This window comes from Bufo gargarizans, chromosome 1 (genome assembly GCF_014858855.1).
Source record: "Bufo gargarizans isolate SCDJY-AF-19 chromosome 1, ASM1485885v1, whole genome shotgun sequence".
NCBI lineage: Eukaryota > Metazoa > Chordata > Amphibia > Anura > Bufonidae > Bufo > Bufo gargarizans.
Genome location: NC_058080.1, coordinates 639,181,046 through 639,198,382, shown reverse-complemented (window position 1 = coordinate 639,198,382; position 17,337 = coordinate 639,181,046). Strand labels below are relative to the sequence as shown.

The window sequence follows — 17,337 nt, the reverse complement described above, 5'->3', positions numbered from 1 at the left end:
GAAACATCACTACGAGTTATGATGGCGTGCCCGTCACTGCCCTGCTTCCCAGAGCAGGCAAGGGTGCTGCATCTCTTAACTGGCCTTGCACTCCGCTTCTTCGGTGGTCCGCGTGCCCTCTTCTATTATGCGCTGCGGGCCTTGCTGGCGCTTCATGTGACTGCTGCTCTTTCCCTCTTAGACCTGCATTCCCCTTTGCCTGTTCCTTAGGGCACACATCCAAATTCTTCCCCCAAAAATGGCTAGCTGTCCCTAGGTATTTAAGGCACCTTCTATAGTCAGAGGGTGCCTGAGTTTATATTCTGAGTTTACCAAAGAAGGTGCGTGTTTGTATCTGACTGTTCGTGTATAGAACTTCTACCTGACAATAAATTCTTATTCTCCGCCGCCTGCCCTGACCTTAGCCTGTTGTTCGTATTGACCCATTGCCACGTTCCTCAACCTTAGACTTGTTTCTTGTATATGTTTGCATGCAGCCTGCCCTGACCTTGGCCTGTCTCCTGACTATGACTATTACCTGACCCTTTGGTGCTTCGCACTAGTGTCTCTGACGCCCTTGGGTTAGCTTCCAACTACATGTTGACTATCTCAAGAGGTAGTTGCCTGGTGACTCCCCTGCAGTGAAGACCAGACCCCTGTATAGGGGTTAAAGGACAAAATCCAGGCCACCAGCAGGATAATGCCCTTAGTTTAGTCCATACCTACTGCTCGTTAGACATTTACAATGCATTTATAGAATTTAGCCGGTTTAGAATCTAATTAGGCTACTTTCACACTAGAGTTAATATTTTACGGTATTGAGATCCATCGTAGCGTCTCAATACCGGGACAAAAACGCTTCTGTTTTGCCCCCATTTATTGTCAATGGGGACAAAACGTAACTGAACAGAACGAAATGCTCTAAAATGCATTCCGTCTCGTTCTCATACCAGAGAGCAAACCGCAGCATGCTGCTGTTTTCTTTCCGTCATGAGATGCGGAGCAAAACGGATCCTTCATGAGCCACAATACAAGTCAATGGGGACGAATCAGTTTTCTCTGATACATAGGAAAACTGATCCGCCCCCCACTAATTTTCAATGAAGTTCATGACGGATCCGTCTAGGCTATGTTACAGATAATACAACCAGATCCGTTCATAACGGATGCAGATGGTTCTATTATCAGTAACGGAAGCGTTTTGCTGAAACTTGCCGGATACAGCGAAAACGCAAGTGTGAAAGTGGCCTAAAACAGTGGTGTTCTGCAAAGTAGAAATGATCTAAATGATGTCATTTATTATATCTAGCTCAATTCTTTAACTGTGTTGCGAATGTATGTTTGTTAATTCAGTAACTGCATCACAACTGCACTGTGTGGCAGCACCCTTAAAAAACAAGAGGATAAGCTCACACTGAAAATTTGTTGCAGAAAGGTTCTGCTACTTTTTGCTGCGTCTTTTTAGGGTTTGTAAAAAGCACCCCACTCACATGTATTGAACAGATTTTCAACCACAGAAATTTCTGCAACAAATCTGCTATATGGCTTGCATAGTATATAGCTATAATTGAAAGCGTCCATGTTAAATTCAGATTTAAAGCAGCTCCTGCTACCACCATTGGTTTTGTTCACCTCTGTGTCAGAAGTTCTGTTAGGCGTCTCTGTTGCAGATTCAAAAAGGCAAAACAGTGTTGGATAATGTGTGGTTTTGTCCTATAAAATAACGGACACCATAATGGAAAGTAAATGGACAACACTGGTGTCAGTCATGCTCCGTATGTGGCTATCATACTGTATGATGTCTCCAGCACTGCCATTATTATTGGTGTGGAAATGGAAATTACAGCACAGAAGTGAACACAGCCTCAAAGGGGTATTCCCAATAGGATATATGTCTCACCTAAAGCACTTGCCTCTATGTAGAAAACTGGGGTCCTCTAACTCGCCTGGTGAGACAAGGACTAGTCACTTCTTCAGTCGGAAAATTAAGGTGTTCGCTTCTATGGGACTTACAGAAACAGCCAAGCAGCTCCCTCACCAGGAGGGTTGAAGTTTTGGGGGAACTCTGTTACTCACATGGGGAGGATTTCTACTCATTTTTGACTTTTTCTTGTGCTATTTTATTTTCTATTCATCGTAGTGCAGACCTGTTGACTTCAATGGGTCAGTGATCTGCAAGAAGCGGCCAAAGACAGAACATGTCCTATCCTTTGCGGTGCAGGCTCATGTTATATTTCAGAAAACCCTTGAAGACCCCTTAAATGTATTAAACTCAGAATTTAGATGAGGAAAATAAGAAACAAAAAAATCCCTCTTTAGACCTCAGATCAGACCATGATCACACATAAAATAAATAAATGAACTTACCTTTCCTGCTCTGGACAGCGCCACCACTGGGGAGATCCTACATGCTGTTCCTCCCCTCACCGTTCCCTGGCCTTCTGTTAGCGCCTTGCTGCACTGTGATCTGACATCGTAAGACATCCTGATGCTGTATGCAGTCAGGATACAGTGCAATGGCCAGAGACGAAGAAGTACAGCCAGCACCAGGAGTACTGTATTCACTGCTCCCTGGTCCTAATGTGTACTAACGAGCGCTCATTATTATTCGCTGCCATTCCCCCCCCCACACACACACACACTTTTAGGGGGAAAAATTGCGTCTTATGGAGCGAAAAATATGGTAACTGCAACATGATCGCATAGTGCTAACCCACATACAGTACATCTACAAGAAACAGGTTTGTTCACATCTGCATTGTGGGTTCTGATAAAAAACGGAAACCCTAACTGAGTACAGAACCCATAGCCCAACTGACAGCACCAATGCCCAGTGGATCCTATGGATAAGTGTTAGACTGGGGTGCATAGGGCCCACAAGTAAAATTTATTTTTAGGGCCTACATATTCAAACATTACCTGCTCACACAGCAGCAGGCAAGGGTCCCTGTAGCGACTTTGAGAAGGCGGGTCCCCCGGAAAAGAGGATACTGGCTGTCCTCTGTACCTACAAGTCATCTCAGCCACCTGATGTGGCTATGATAATAAACTGGGTAGTTTCTTAAATAATCTACCCATTTTTTTAAATATGAACATAGACTGGTTGAGATGCTGTATGCTGCCTATCTTTATGCAGTAAAGTCACTGTACTGTGTTATGCGTCACTTGTGCAGGGGGTAATAGACTAGGGGCCCACCTTGCTCAGAGGCCCACCTGGGGATTCACCTGCACCCCTGTGGGCCAGTCCGAGCCTGCTATGGACTTACAATGGTTTCCATTTGCTGTTCTCAAGGTGTTCATCATTTTGACAGGAAGGAAAAATAGCACCTGTGACACAGATGCGAACATGGTCACATTTAATACTCAGAATGCTGATGTGGAAACACTTTAGTTAATTTTTTAATAGTTCACATGTCTTTGATAGATTACACCATGCCAATTTAAAAAAATTAATAAATAATAAAGCACAGTTAATAAGCCAAGCAAATGTGAAGAAATTACTGCAAACTTTTTTTTTTTTTTTTGCCTCGTGCGCTTCAGGACAGCTATGGCTGCTCAGGGTAATCATAAAGTTCTGATACAAGAATAAAAAAGTTCTTTACATCTTTAACAGGCTAACAAGAAACTGATATCCTGCTGTACTGCTCCAGGCCCAGAATTAAGGCTTGAACGGCACAGGGAATTAACGGCCAACATTTGCCTGGGCATTTTTAAGAAACGCTATGCTTCTCCCTAGTGCCCCTGACTGAGAACTATTAATAGCTGAGGCACACTCTGGATCTTTTTGGAGTTCCAGAGGAGTATGAAAACCATTTAGCAAACTACAAAGAAATAGTTGGATGATAAATTATAATTAACAGCACAAAAAGTTAACCTTGTTAGATTTCATTCGCAAAGACATACTGTATAAAAAATATCAAACATATGCTCTCAGTGCTCTTTAACACCATTAACATTTAAAAATGATTGATTGTGTTATACCAATACCATTTACAGAGTTTCAGGCAGATCTGTTTTTATGTTAATCATGCAACCTGGTACTTAAAGTAAAGGTTAAATAGACATAAAATCTTACTCTGCAGAAGTTAGCAGCATATATTGCATTAGATGTCAAGTTACACTTTCCCTTCACAAAAATGAAAATTAATGCACGGCTTTAAGGGAGTGTTTAAACTTTTTATAAATAAAGCGACCTAATCATGAAGTGAAAAATAAGTCCATTTGTAATATAAACCTTCTTTCTAATTTTCAGTTCTTCACATGCAAACGGCAATGTATGGAAAAGATGTTTTACTTTGGTTTGCCAAGGCTACGTCCAGGGGCATTGTGTAGATCTCTACTGACATTTCTTTTTGTTATGTTTTTCATATAAAAGATATATATCTACCTGCTATATGTTACAAGGGACACATATCTGTTTATCAGTACTAGTGTTGAGTGAATCGGAAGTCCACATGGACTTCGATCCGAGTTTCAGGAAAAATTCAATTCGCAGTGAAGCCGAATTTTCTCATGCTTCGTGGTAGTGGATCGATTTTCCTTGAAATGGTTTAAAAAATAAACAAAATCACAGGAGCGTCGTTAGGTCAAAACATTCGGGCTTGAGCCCCGGATGTTTTGACCAGTGCCCCGAATGTTATGCTGGCAGGGCCGGCCGGCGCTCTGTCTCTCCTGCGCTACACCGGCCCCGCTGCTTTAACTCTAACAAAACTGTAATCCTAATCCACCTGGCGCCTGCCCTGCAGACGTAACTTTTAACTTGAAATCAACTGCAGCCGCCTGCTCATCTCTCACTAGATTCATACTGCAGTTCCGGTAATAGCAGGCAGTGAGGGCGGCACTTGCTCACTGATGTCAGGCGCCTGCTCCTCCCACTAGGCGGCGCAGGCGGGTGCCGTCAGTGAGTGAGCACTGCCCGCACTGCCTGTTACTGGAGCTGACCGGCTGAGCCTGAGACTGAGATGAGCGCTGAATCTGATTTATAAAGTTAAAGTTGCACTTGCAGGATACGGATGGATTACGGTTTAAAATGTTAATATACAGTTGTACACTCCTGTGAGCGGCGGGGAGGGGGATCTGTGGATGGCACTGTTAGGGGGAGGGGGTTCTGTGGTGGATGGCACTGTTATGGGGAGGGGGATCTGTGGTGGATGGCACTGTTATAGGGAGGTGGATCTGTGGTGGATAACAGTGGCACTGGTATGGTGAGGGGGATCTGTGGTGGATAGCAGTGGCACTGGTATGGTGAGGGGGATCTGTGGTGGATAGCACTGTTATAGGGAGGGGGGATCTGTGGTGGATTGCAGTGGCACTGGTATGGGGAGGGGGATCTGTGGAAGGCACTGTTATGGAGGGGGATCTGTGGATGGCACTGTTATGGAGGGGGATCTGTGGATGGCACTGTTATGGAGGGGGATCTGTGGATGGCACTGTTATGGAGGGGGACCTGTGGATGGCACTGTTATGGAGGGGGATCTGTGGATGGCACTGTTATGGAGGGGGATCTGTGGATGGCACTGTTATGGGAGGGGGATCTGTGGATGGCACTGTTATGGGGAGGGGGGATCTGTGGATGGCACTGTTATGGATGATCTGTGGGGTTGCCCAGACGGCTAGGCCCTTCACCTTCACTGCGATGAGGGCGTGGCTTCATTTGGATGGGGGCATGACTTCACGTGGGCTCGTGCCCCGGATGTCTTTAGACCCTAGCAACGCCCCTGCAAAATCATTTACCTCATTTATTTGCTCGCGACAGCCATGTTGATAGAAGATTTCGCACGAAATCTAACTGATTTATAAAGTTAAAGTTGCACTTGCAGGATACGGATGGATTACAGTTTAAAATGTTAATATGCAGTTGTACACTCCTGTGAGCGGCGGCGAGGGGGATCTGTGGATGGCACTGTTAGGGGGAGGGGGTTCTGTGGTGGATGGCACTGTTATAGGGAGGGAGATCTGTGGTGGATGGCACTGTTATAGGGAGGTGGATCTGTGGTGGATAACAGTGGCACTGGTATGGTGAGGGGGATCTGTGGTGGATAGCACTGTTATAGGGAGGGGGGATCTGTGGTGGATAGCAGGGGCACTGGTATGGTGAGGGGGATCTGTGGTGGATAGCACTGTTATAGGGAGGGGGGATCTGTGGTGGATTGCAGTGGCACTGGTATGGGGAGGGGGATCTGTGGTAGGCACTGTTATGGAGGGGGATCTGTGGATGGCACTGTTATGGAGGGGGATCTGTGGATGGCACTGTTATGGAGGGGGGTCTGTGGATGGCACTGTTATGGAGGGGGATCTGTGGATGGCACTGTTATGGAGGGGGATCTGTGGTGGATGGCACTGTTATAGGGAGGTGGATCTGTGGTGGATAACAGTGGCACTGGTATGGTGAGGGGGATCTGTGGTGGATAGCACTGTTATAGGGAGGGGGGGATCTGTGGTGGATAGCAGGGGCACTGGTATGGTGAGGGGGATCTGTGGTGGATAGCACTGTTATAGGGAGGGGGATCTGTGGTGGATTGCAGTGGCACTGGTATGGGGAGGGGGATCTGTGGTAGGCACTGTTATGGAGGGGGATCTGTGGATGGCACTGTTATGGAGGGGGATCTGTGGATGGCACTGTTATGAAGGGGGATCTGTGGATGGCACTGTTATGGAGGGGGATCTGTGGATGGCACTGTTATGGAGGGGGATCTGTGAATGGCACTGTTATGGAGGGGGATCTGTGGATGGCACTGTTATGGGAGGGGGATCTGTGGATGGCACTGTTATGGGGAGGGGGATCTGTGGATGGCACTGTTATGGATGATCTGTGGGGTTGCCCAGACGGCTAGGCCCTTCACCTTCACTGTACTTATTAACCCCATTCAGCAGTCCCCCATTCACTCAAGGGGGGACTACTGAAAGGGGTTAATGAATATTGTGAAGGCCCCCCGACGGTGGCGATGAGGGTGTGGCTTCATTTGGATGGGGGCGTGGCTTCACATGGGCTCGTGCCCCGGATGTCTTCAAACCCTAGCAACGCCCCTGCAAAATCATTTACCTCATCCATTTGCTCGCGACAGCCATGTTGATAGAAGATTTCGCACGAAATCCCATGCGCAGGGACATATGATGTCATCGCGCCGGCGGACGTGATGACGCCATTACGGGCCACGCGAGATTTCGTGCCAGATCTTCAATCAAGATGGCGGCTGGAGGTAAGTATGATGTTATTTTTTATTTTTATTTTTTACACAGTTATTACTATCAGATGCCGCAATCAGCTATGAATGATGCATTTGAGGGGTACAATGACGGCTGTCATTACACCTTCTAGTTACAAAGGAATTTGCTCCGTGATGAAGTAATTAGTCACAAAGAGAATTTTTTTTGTAAAGTTCAGCGAAGTAACCGAATCGAATTTTTGAATACTTCGCTCATCTCTAATGAGTACAGCCAATCTATACTGGAGAAAGAGTTTATATCCCTGGGCATGACTATTTTATATACCGCATCCCTGGACTTGACAATGGCAACCAAAATGAAAATCTGCAATGCTTACCTTGCTGGCGGTATTCCTATAACTGGATATGGTGAATAACAGACTTCTGTTTCCATTTCAACACTGATATGGAGGCACAGAGTCCAGAAGCCATACCTCTCCACATGCCGCAGTAAGTTACTTCCGTAAGGTACGGTATTGTAGAGTTATTCTCCCCTAGAAATAATGCTTAAAGGGGAGAATACCTTAACTACTGTATATGATATCTGAAGGTGCACGCCAGATTATTACAAAGTCTGCCAGAAAAAGCAGTTTGAGCCCTTATTAGACAAGTAGCATAAAAAATGAGGGGTTGTCACAAGGTTGTCATCGTGTCATTATTAAGTCCATTTTTTACAATGCTAAAATATTTTACTGCACAGAGAAACATAGCACAATATTGGTGTATTAGATGAAAACATAGCAATGTTTACTTGTAGTACCAGACTTTAATAAAGGGGTTGACCCGCTTTTTAACCCTTTAAGGACCCATGAAGTAGCTGTACATCATGGATCTGATCCCTAAACATGGCGCCGGCTCGAACGTGCAGCGGGCGCCTTAGCCGCAGGGTTTCTGCTATTTTAAATAGCAGAGACCCACGGCACATGTATGCGATCAGTCATAAGGCTGATCGCATACATCTTACCCTTCAGATGCCGTGGTCAAATGTGACCACAGCCTCTGCGCAGACCAGAATCGGAAGTCGCGTGCTTCCGGTCCGGTAACAGCTTTACCCGGCTGAGATCGGGGAATCTGTTACCTTGCGCTAATTGACTGAAGCATCAAGAGTCAATTAGCTTCAGAGTCAATTAGATGTATATATCAATACAGGCCACTAGTTGGCAGCCTTGTATTAATATAGTGCAAATAAAGTCTTCAATGATGGCTATTTAGCCATCACTGAATACTATGGGCAATCTAATGATTGCCAGTTATTGTCACCCAAGGTGACATAAAAAAGTGAAAAAAAATTTTTTGAAAGTTTTTACAAATATCCAAAAAATTAAAAACCTAAAAGTTCAAATCACCTCTCTTTCCTTAAAATAAAAATACTTAATAAAAAAAATAAAAATCATGGGCATCACCCCATGTGAAAATGCCCATAGTATTAAAATATAACAATGTTAATGGCATGCGGCAAATGGCGTAGTGAGAAAAAAAAAAGGAAAACAGCCAATTTGCCATTTTTTGTCACTTCAACTACCCAATAATGTTTTAATAAAAAGTGATCAAAAAGTCGCACACACTTAAAATTGGTATCACTGAAAATAACAGATCGTCCTGCAAAAAATTAGCCCTCACACAGCTACAAAAAAGTTATAGGGGTCAGAATATGGTTATGAAAAAAAAATTTTTTTCCTCAAAGGTTTAAAAAAAAAATCAGTATTAAAATGATAAAGAAAAATTATACAAGTGTGGTATCGTTGGAACCATACTGACCTGGAGAATGAAGATAACAGGACAATTTTACCGCATACTCTACAGTGTAGGGGAAAAAATAAATAAACTTTATCAGAATTGCGTTTTTTCCCAATTCTACCCCATTTGGATATTTTTTTCCTGCTCCCTACTACATGGTATGCAATAGTAAATGGTGCCATGCCAATAGAAAGTACAACTTATCCTAAAAGTTAGGACTATGAAAAATGAAAACGCAAAAATAGAAAATCCCAGGGTCCTTAAGGGGTTAAAGTGGGATTTGTTCACCCGCCACCCCACAACCACCGTACCTGTGGAGGGAACCGTACTTATCTGCTCCCTGCTGCCCCGTTCCTGCTTTGGTCCACCACTGTGTCTGCTGCGCTCTGGTCACCGCTTGTAAACTTCCGGAATGGACGGGGGTCACGTGTGTTGTTGCAGCCAATCACTGGTTCACATACCGTCTGGAGAACACATCACCACTGTGGCCATTCATCGGCTGAAGCAGCACAAGAGGGGACCAGAGGGCACGTCTATCACTTTTAGACGTTCACAAGAGGGGACCAGAGGGCAGTCAATGAGGCGACAGACCAGAGAAGTCGGAATTGAACAGCAGGTAGGTGTGCTTCCCTCAACAGGTTTAGCGAATGAAGGGGTGGATAAAAAAAGCTTTAAAAAGCTGGACAACCCCTTTAAATGCCATGGACACATTTGAATATATTTTTTTAAATAATGCATTCTACTGATATGAGGCTGAAAACATTATTGCAATCATACCATGTAGTAGGGAGCAGGAAAAATAAAATCCAAATGGGGTAGAATTGGGAAAAAACGCAATTCTGATAAAGTTTATTTATTTTTTCCCCTACACTGTAGACTATGCGGCACTGTGAACTGGACTTTCTCCTTCACAGTGAAATCCGTCAGATTTCACTGTGAAGGAGAAGGAGCCGCCTGAAATATATGTGAAAAGATGCAGGCTATAGACGACAAATAGTTCAACATTTGGAAAGACCAATTGGAAAAATGTTTTTGAGCCCAAAATAAGTACAATGCAAAAATTTTAAAAATGTATTAAAAGTTTCCATAGCCTTTATGAGAAATATTAATGTAAATACACAATGATGTAGAATATTTCATCAAATATTCTTTGTGATTCTCTAGAAATCCCAATTTATTTATCTTGACAGATTCTGTATATTCTAGTGCTGTCTATTAAACACAAATATTCAGCAGGTGTCTTGTGGAATATTGTAGTCCTACTACTTAAAATTACAAAGAGTTTGCTAAGATCTGCACATAAAGACATATACAATCTGCTATGGCAGTTTTGTGGCGTGAAAATGTGGCAAATTTTTGTTGTGCGACTTTTGATGAGCTTCACCACTTTCAAAAGTAGAGTAAAAATTGGTTGAGATTTCAGATTTAATGTTTCATTGACAATGTGTGACCTTTTAAAAAGTAATTAGTCGTTGCATCTCCGTGCCAGGCAACCCTCTGCCATACTTTCACTGACAGTGACGAAACCACATCACACTTGCACCAAATGTTTGCACCTTAACCCCATACTGAGTTCTGCTTTGCGTTTTGTTTAATATGTAATAGTTATTATAATTCATTGCAAACCAATGGGAAGAACATACAATGCAAGCCTAAAATAAAGTACATAGTAAAAATATGCAATAAATACAATAAAGTAAAAAAAAAAAAAAATTTGCATGCACTGGTGTAAAATTCTACTTTGGAAATAAATATTATATATATATATATATATATATATATATACACATACACACACACAGTATATATATATATATATATTCACGATGATCATGCAAGCACTATTTTAAATTGTGATATTAAACAGTTTTTTCTACAAAGCCACGAGTAGATTTCCTTCAGGATTTAGGCATTTCAGTCAATAATTTGGCATACAGTTTCTAAGGGATACTTCTCAAACATTCAATTACAGTCTTAATGTGGAGAATGAAGCAGGAGACTTTTTTTCACGCTATATGGCATTAGAGATATGATTGATTCAACTGACTAAGGCAATTGCATCGGTTGTCTTAATGGTGGAGCTGTCAATGCCAAATATGTGTTTATCTTTTCATTCTGCCCATTCTGGAACACACAAATCAAATGTTTGAAGGACATTTCACTGACCTGTTACGGCCCTTCAAACACAATACTGGTATTACTCATATAAGTGGCACGTTTTGGAGGCGAGGAGCTTTATCAGTGACTGTTTTGCGACATCTGGCGGTTCATAGTATTTCTGAAAATTAGATTACAAAAAAAAATACTTGTATGTCTTCAAAGCTTGCCATATTTGTATATCTTTCACCAAAAGGCTTTGGTACCCTCTAGCGGGAGGACAAAAAGTAGCCCGGTCTCTAGAAACACCACTTGGACTGCCATGAATCTACATGGTGCAAAGGTCACAAATCTTGAGATGCCATGACGTGGTGACAATGGGACACTTTCCAGACAGGAGCTGACCCAGCTTGAATATAAAAAAGGGCCACAATCACATGTTCCCACACATTTAGGTCTATAGATATAAAGCGACGTGCAAAGCATTCAATGCATGTGCTATGGCTATGGAATTTAACCCTGTATAATCCTGCGCTAGGTCTAAAGCAGAACACAAAGTGTAACTGTTAATTGTTTTGGCACAATACATGTATACTGAAGTTAAAAAGAGGAGCATTTAAATAGCATAGACGCAGCTACAGTAACTGCAAAGGACTGATTTAATCTAATGTTCAGACCGGCTAATAAAGATACCGTATATCAGTGCAAAAATTCCTAGAAAGTACAGACCATGGCCAAAGGGTAGGTCTCAATTTAAAAGTATTACTCATTGATATATTAATGTGCTATGAAATTGAAACTCTGGTATGTTTAAATTATGGGGAGATAGATAGATAGATAGATAGATAGATAATACGTATGAGACAGATAGATAGATAGATAGATATGAGATAGATAGATAATACGTATGAGACAGACAGATAGATAGATACTGGTCTGAGTGTCTAGTGAACACATTTTCACATGCTATTTCCTTCTCTTTCTTCAGCAGGTTTATCTCATAAGGGATCTCTTCAGCCAGGGAATTCCTCTAATAATAAGACTACATTGCAAATCCTTATTAAGTAAGACCTTAAATTATTATAGGTTAATGATACACACTGCTGAAGACAATAAGGGAATATTATTCAGCTTGCAGAACAAAGTGAATTGTGCAGGTGGCAACATGCAGCTGCTAATGTCTTTAGCTAGTTAGCATTTATTAAAAAAAAAGTATATATTTAAAAGCCATTCATCTCATCTCGCCTCTGTGATGACATAATACTGCGCCATGAAGACACCGTGACACCGCAGCGATTCAGGATCCATTATTCCACATATAGTATATAACATGGCTTATAATAAGTCATCCGGAATGAGCACTAAAAGGTCTTTTTTTCCACTTTAGACAAGATCCACAAGATATAACACAAATATTTTATAAGTGGCGGTCCTGCATCTTAACATGCTTGCTTAAAGGGGTACTCCAGTAACATCAAATTACTACTCATATATCAGGTGATAAATGCCAGATCGTCAAAGGTAAATATGTTGGAATCTGTACTGATCAGCAGAACTGGGGTTTGTGATTGGAGCAGAAGTCGAGCGTGCCCCTCCACTCAGTTATGGGAATGAAGGAGGTAGCTGAGAAAGGTGCTCGACTGTCTTTGTCAAGATAGAGACACGCACATGTGCAGCCACCTCTGCATTCCTTCTGTGTCTGGAGGCATAGCCAGTAGGTTATGACATTATGACAGCCCGATTCTCCTGAAAAGGGTGTGTGTATGTATGTGTGCATGTATATATGTGTGCATGTATGTATGTATGTATGTATGTATGTATGTGTGTGCATGTATGTGTGTGTGTTTATGTATGTGTGTGTATATATGTGTGTGTGTATATATGTGTGTGTATGTATGTGTGTGCATGTATGTGTGTGTATGTATGTGTGCGTATGTATGTGTGCGTGTGTGTGCGCATGTATGTATGTATGTGTGCATGTATGTATGTATGTGTGTGCATGTATGTGTGTGTGCATGTATGTGTATGTATGTGTATGTATGTATGTGTATATATGTATGTATGTATGTGTGTGTATGTATGTATGTGTATATATGTGTGTGTATGTATGTATGTATGTGTGTGTGTATGTATGTGTGTGTGTGGGGGGGGGGCTGGGAATCTGAATAAATAGGATATTCTTTAACACGATTATATTTAGTTTGCCTACTAAATATAATAGACTTTACACCATATTATATTTTTATATCTCTGATGTTTCAGACCTCGTCATGGCTAATGTGCGAAAAGTTTGCTCTGACCTAGCACAGATCTCCTGTAGCATATTTTTTTGTGAAAAATAACAGTGGCTGACATCTATTGCAATCCAAACTTAATTTTTCAAGAGCAGCCTATAAGATTGTATTGGACCTCAGATTGGTTGGAGTAGGCTATAATGGGCCAATTGTCTCTATTTTGTTGTTAGTCAAGGGCGGAAAATCATTGGTGACTACAAAGTGAAATTATGCTCTAAAAAATGGTTTAAAAAAAAATAATAATATAATAATTATGAGAAAAGTTTCAAGCAGTTACAAAATTGGGAGTCCCCAGTTTGTGGATCTCATGACTGAGAATAGACAGTCCTAGAGACAGGCTCTGAGCTATAGAAGCCACATACACATGGGAGTCTGTCACCATGATTTTGAAGTATTACTTACAGTATTACATGGATCCAGATTGGCACTTTTTAATTTTACTACTGACCCTTTGTTCCCCCACTGTCAGCTCCCTAAGCTGCGCTGAAACAATGCTCTCCGTTCTGCTCTCATGAGTCCATTTCATTCTATGCATGAACCTAGCAGTCTGGAACGTGTATTTGAACACAGCGTTGAGCTCTGACAAAGGGGGAACAGAGGCAGGGGGAGGGCATGGGAAGAAAAGAAAAATTACGTGGAGTCCTCATCTGCATTGGTATTCATGTAGTACTGCAGATAGTACACCAGAATCGGGGTGACCATTTCCATGGGTGTATACACTGCTCTTGCTGCATGCAGCCGAAACCTCACCCAACTGCAATGGCCAATGAGTGCACAATTTTTCAGGTAAAACGCAGGTATCACCTAGGAAATCATGCAGCCTTTTGCTGTTGCCGTTGGCAGGGTTTTGGCAGCCATGGCATATAAAGCCAGCCTAAAACCACTGGAAGGAGAAGCGAATAGTATACATTATACCTGTCAATTTATGGGATACATTAGGAAGCACATGTGTGAACAGTCAGTTCTTCAAGTTTATGAGTTGAAAGTAATAAAAATGGGCAAGTGAATGGTTCTGAGTGACTTTGACCAGCAGCAAATTGTGGTGGCTAGACAACTCAGGGTATCTCTAATACGTTAGGTCTAGTGGCATGTTCCCAGTATGCAGTGGTTAGTACTTAACAAAAGTGGTCCACAGAAGGACAACTGGTGATTCGGAGACAGGGTTATGGATTCCCAAGGTTCATAGATGCAGCTCTGATCTATAAAGATCCCACCTCACAACTTACAGGACTGGAAGGATCTGCTGCTGACACCTTGATGCCAGAGATCACAGGACACCTTGATGCCAGAGATCATGTAGAGGTTGTGCCTAAAATGATCAGAGTTGTTTTAGGAGGATCAGGTGGGCCTACAGAATATTAAGCAAGTAGATTGAAAGTTAAGGCCGTTCATAGTACATCCCTCACATATATTCACCATATAAGCTTCCATAAAAATAAAAAAAATACCTAGCTAAACCAACTGCATTTGTTCTTCTTAAATTGTTCACAGATATTCCTTGGTTAGAGGACATAACACAGAGTTCTAATGGCAGATAGCACCTAATAATCTGCTGCCATCACCTGAATCAGGTTGTCACTAGAACAGCCCAATTCTAATAATGTGACAAGGGACTGCCATAATCCCTGTCATCAAACCGGCAAAACACAGCTGTCCATTGCAACTCTGTGCTTGCTACTGCCAAAGGACTAGATTCCCCATTGGCAAGGTGCCATAGAAATCTCTGAAGTCAGAAATATACCGGTAGGTTAGCAGAATAAGCACTTTTAATGCTCAGTCTACGAATATGTTCACAGACCACATTCAGTCCATGAGAACTGATCTTGGGGACAATGTTGATGGACTGCATTTTGAAATGTTGCATTGGTGTGTATGAGCCTAGAAGATAAGTGCATTCATCCCTACGTATGAGCACTAGTTACATAGCAAAGCTAAAAAGTATATACAGTATGTTCATGAAGTTCAACCACGGCATAGGAGTGAATGCAGAGATGAAGGGAAGGGGTGCGGAAAACCAGAATTCTACACATTTTCATAAGCGTTAGGACTCATTCACACAAATGTGAAAAATGGACGTGTGATGGGCATTTAGGTAATGACAGTCACATAGCCATCTATAGAACCAATTAAAATCTATGGGGCTAATCACATGGTCGCTTTTTAATGGCCAGTGAATAGTGGGTGTCCAAGAATACATGTTCTATTTTTGACTTTTTTTACAGTGAGATGCAATAAATGGTCCCCGTTTTAATAGACAGGAGTGCACCTGTCTCATGGCCACAAGGGCTTTTCAGGGGTTAAAATAAAATATAAAACACACTCATCCACTTGACCGCACAGGGACACTCGCTCCTCACTGGATCCAGCAGAACTTGCGCACCCAGTGGGATGACATCACATGATCACGCTGGGAGTGCAGGTCCTGCAGCATCCAGAGAGGGGTGAATGTCCCCACATGTTCATGTAGATTTTTAGTATTAGTAGAACTTCTTTTTGCTGTATAATGGGAGGCACTAAGAGGGCATTAAAAATACTAGGTTACACTAAGAAGGGCCGTATATATGTTAGGGGGCACTAAATATACTATGGGACAGTATTCATACTGAGGGCACAATGGTGGCCATTTGATGTCCAGCGGGCACTAAGGAGGGCATTACGTATCATGAGGGCACCGCAGGGTTTTAGGTTAAAAAAAAAGCCTATGAAATTCATCCCTTTTTAACAGCTGTTAAAAATAGATGCAAAACTGCCAAAAAAAACAACTGACAGACAGCCACGAAAATGGATGCAGAAATTATTTTACAGGCTTTTGTTGGCCGTCTGCATGGCAGGCAGCAATCGTACCACTACACTATAGAACCATCCTGCCATCTATAGTAACACTATTACCGTTTAGTACATTTTTAGTCACTTTTACATTCTAGCCTTTCTTTTACAGAGGAGCCGTCCCCTCTCCTTGTTCTTTTATTCATGCCAGTTGGGAAGGGGGGATCCCACAGTCACGGATTGGACAATCACAGGGACCCCCCCACCCCCCTTCCCCAACTGGCAGCACACATCTGTACCTTTATCCATGAACTTCTAGTAAGAATATTTGACGACTGGCACAACAGACTCATAAGAATAAATGCTCCAGAATGGTCATTGTGTGGAATACAACATTTTACTAAAACACACATGTCAGGAAAGGAGACTGGGCCTCTTTACTGTAAAAGAAAAGTAATAGTTAATGTTACAAACAAAAAATAAAGGAGAAAAAAAACAAAGAAATGCTTTTTTTGTAACATACGTACAATTAAATATCATAAAACATTACTTGGTGTCCCTGTAATCATAATAACTCATACAATATAGTCAGCACATTATTTATGGTGATTGGTAAACAAAATGGTGCAATTGTTTTTTTTCCCCCTCATTTAAGGGTACTTTCACACTAGCGTTTTTCTTTTCCGGTGTTGTTCCGTCATAGGGGCTCAATACCGGAAAAAAATGATCAGTTTTATCCTAATGCCTTCTGAATGGAGAGCAATCCGTTCAGGATGCATCAGTTCAGTCCCTCTTACGTTTTTTGGCAGGAGAAAATACCGCAGCATGCTGCAGTATTTTCTCTTCGGCCAAAAATCCTGAACACTTGCCGGAATGCCGACATTAATTTCCATTGAAATGTATTAGTGCCGGATCCGGCATTAAGTGTTCCGACAAAACGGAACTGGTTTTCCGGTCTGCGCATGCGCAAACCTTTAAAAATTCTGAAAATAAATAAATAAATACCGGATCCGTATGACAGTTTGTAGATAGTATCCCTTTCATCGACTTTAACCCCTTAGTGACCACCAATACGCCTTTTTATGGCGGTCACTAAGGCTGGGTTCACACTTGAGCGTTTTGGATATGCGCGTTTTATGCGCGACAACATGCGCGTTTTATGCTCGTTTTTGTCCTTAGTAAACGCGCGTCGAACGCGCGTTTGTGTGATTGACAGTATTGCTGTCCAATGAAAAAACAGGCCCGTCTATATGAAAGGT

General features: G+C 42.2%; 1 protein-coding gene across 1 annotated transcript in view; it reads right to left on the bottom strand.

Annotated features, from left to right (window-relative positions):
* The window catches only part of LOC122935592 (uncharacterized protein KIAA0825-like), a 252,573-nt gene that overhangs the window by 177,294 nt on the left and 57,942 nt on the right, over positions 1-17,337 (bottom strand). The gene's annotated exons all lie outside the window — the stretch shown is intronic.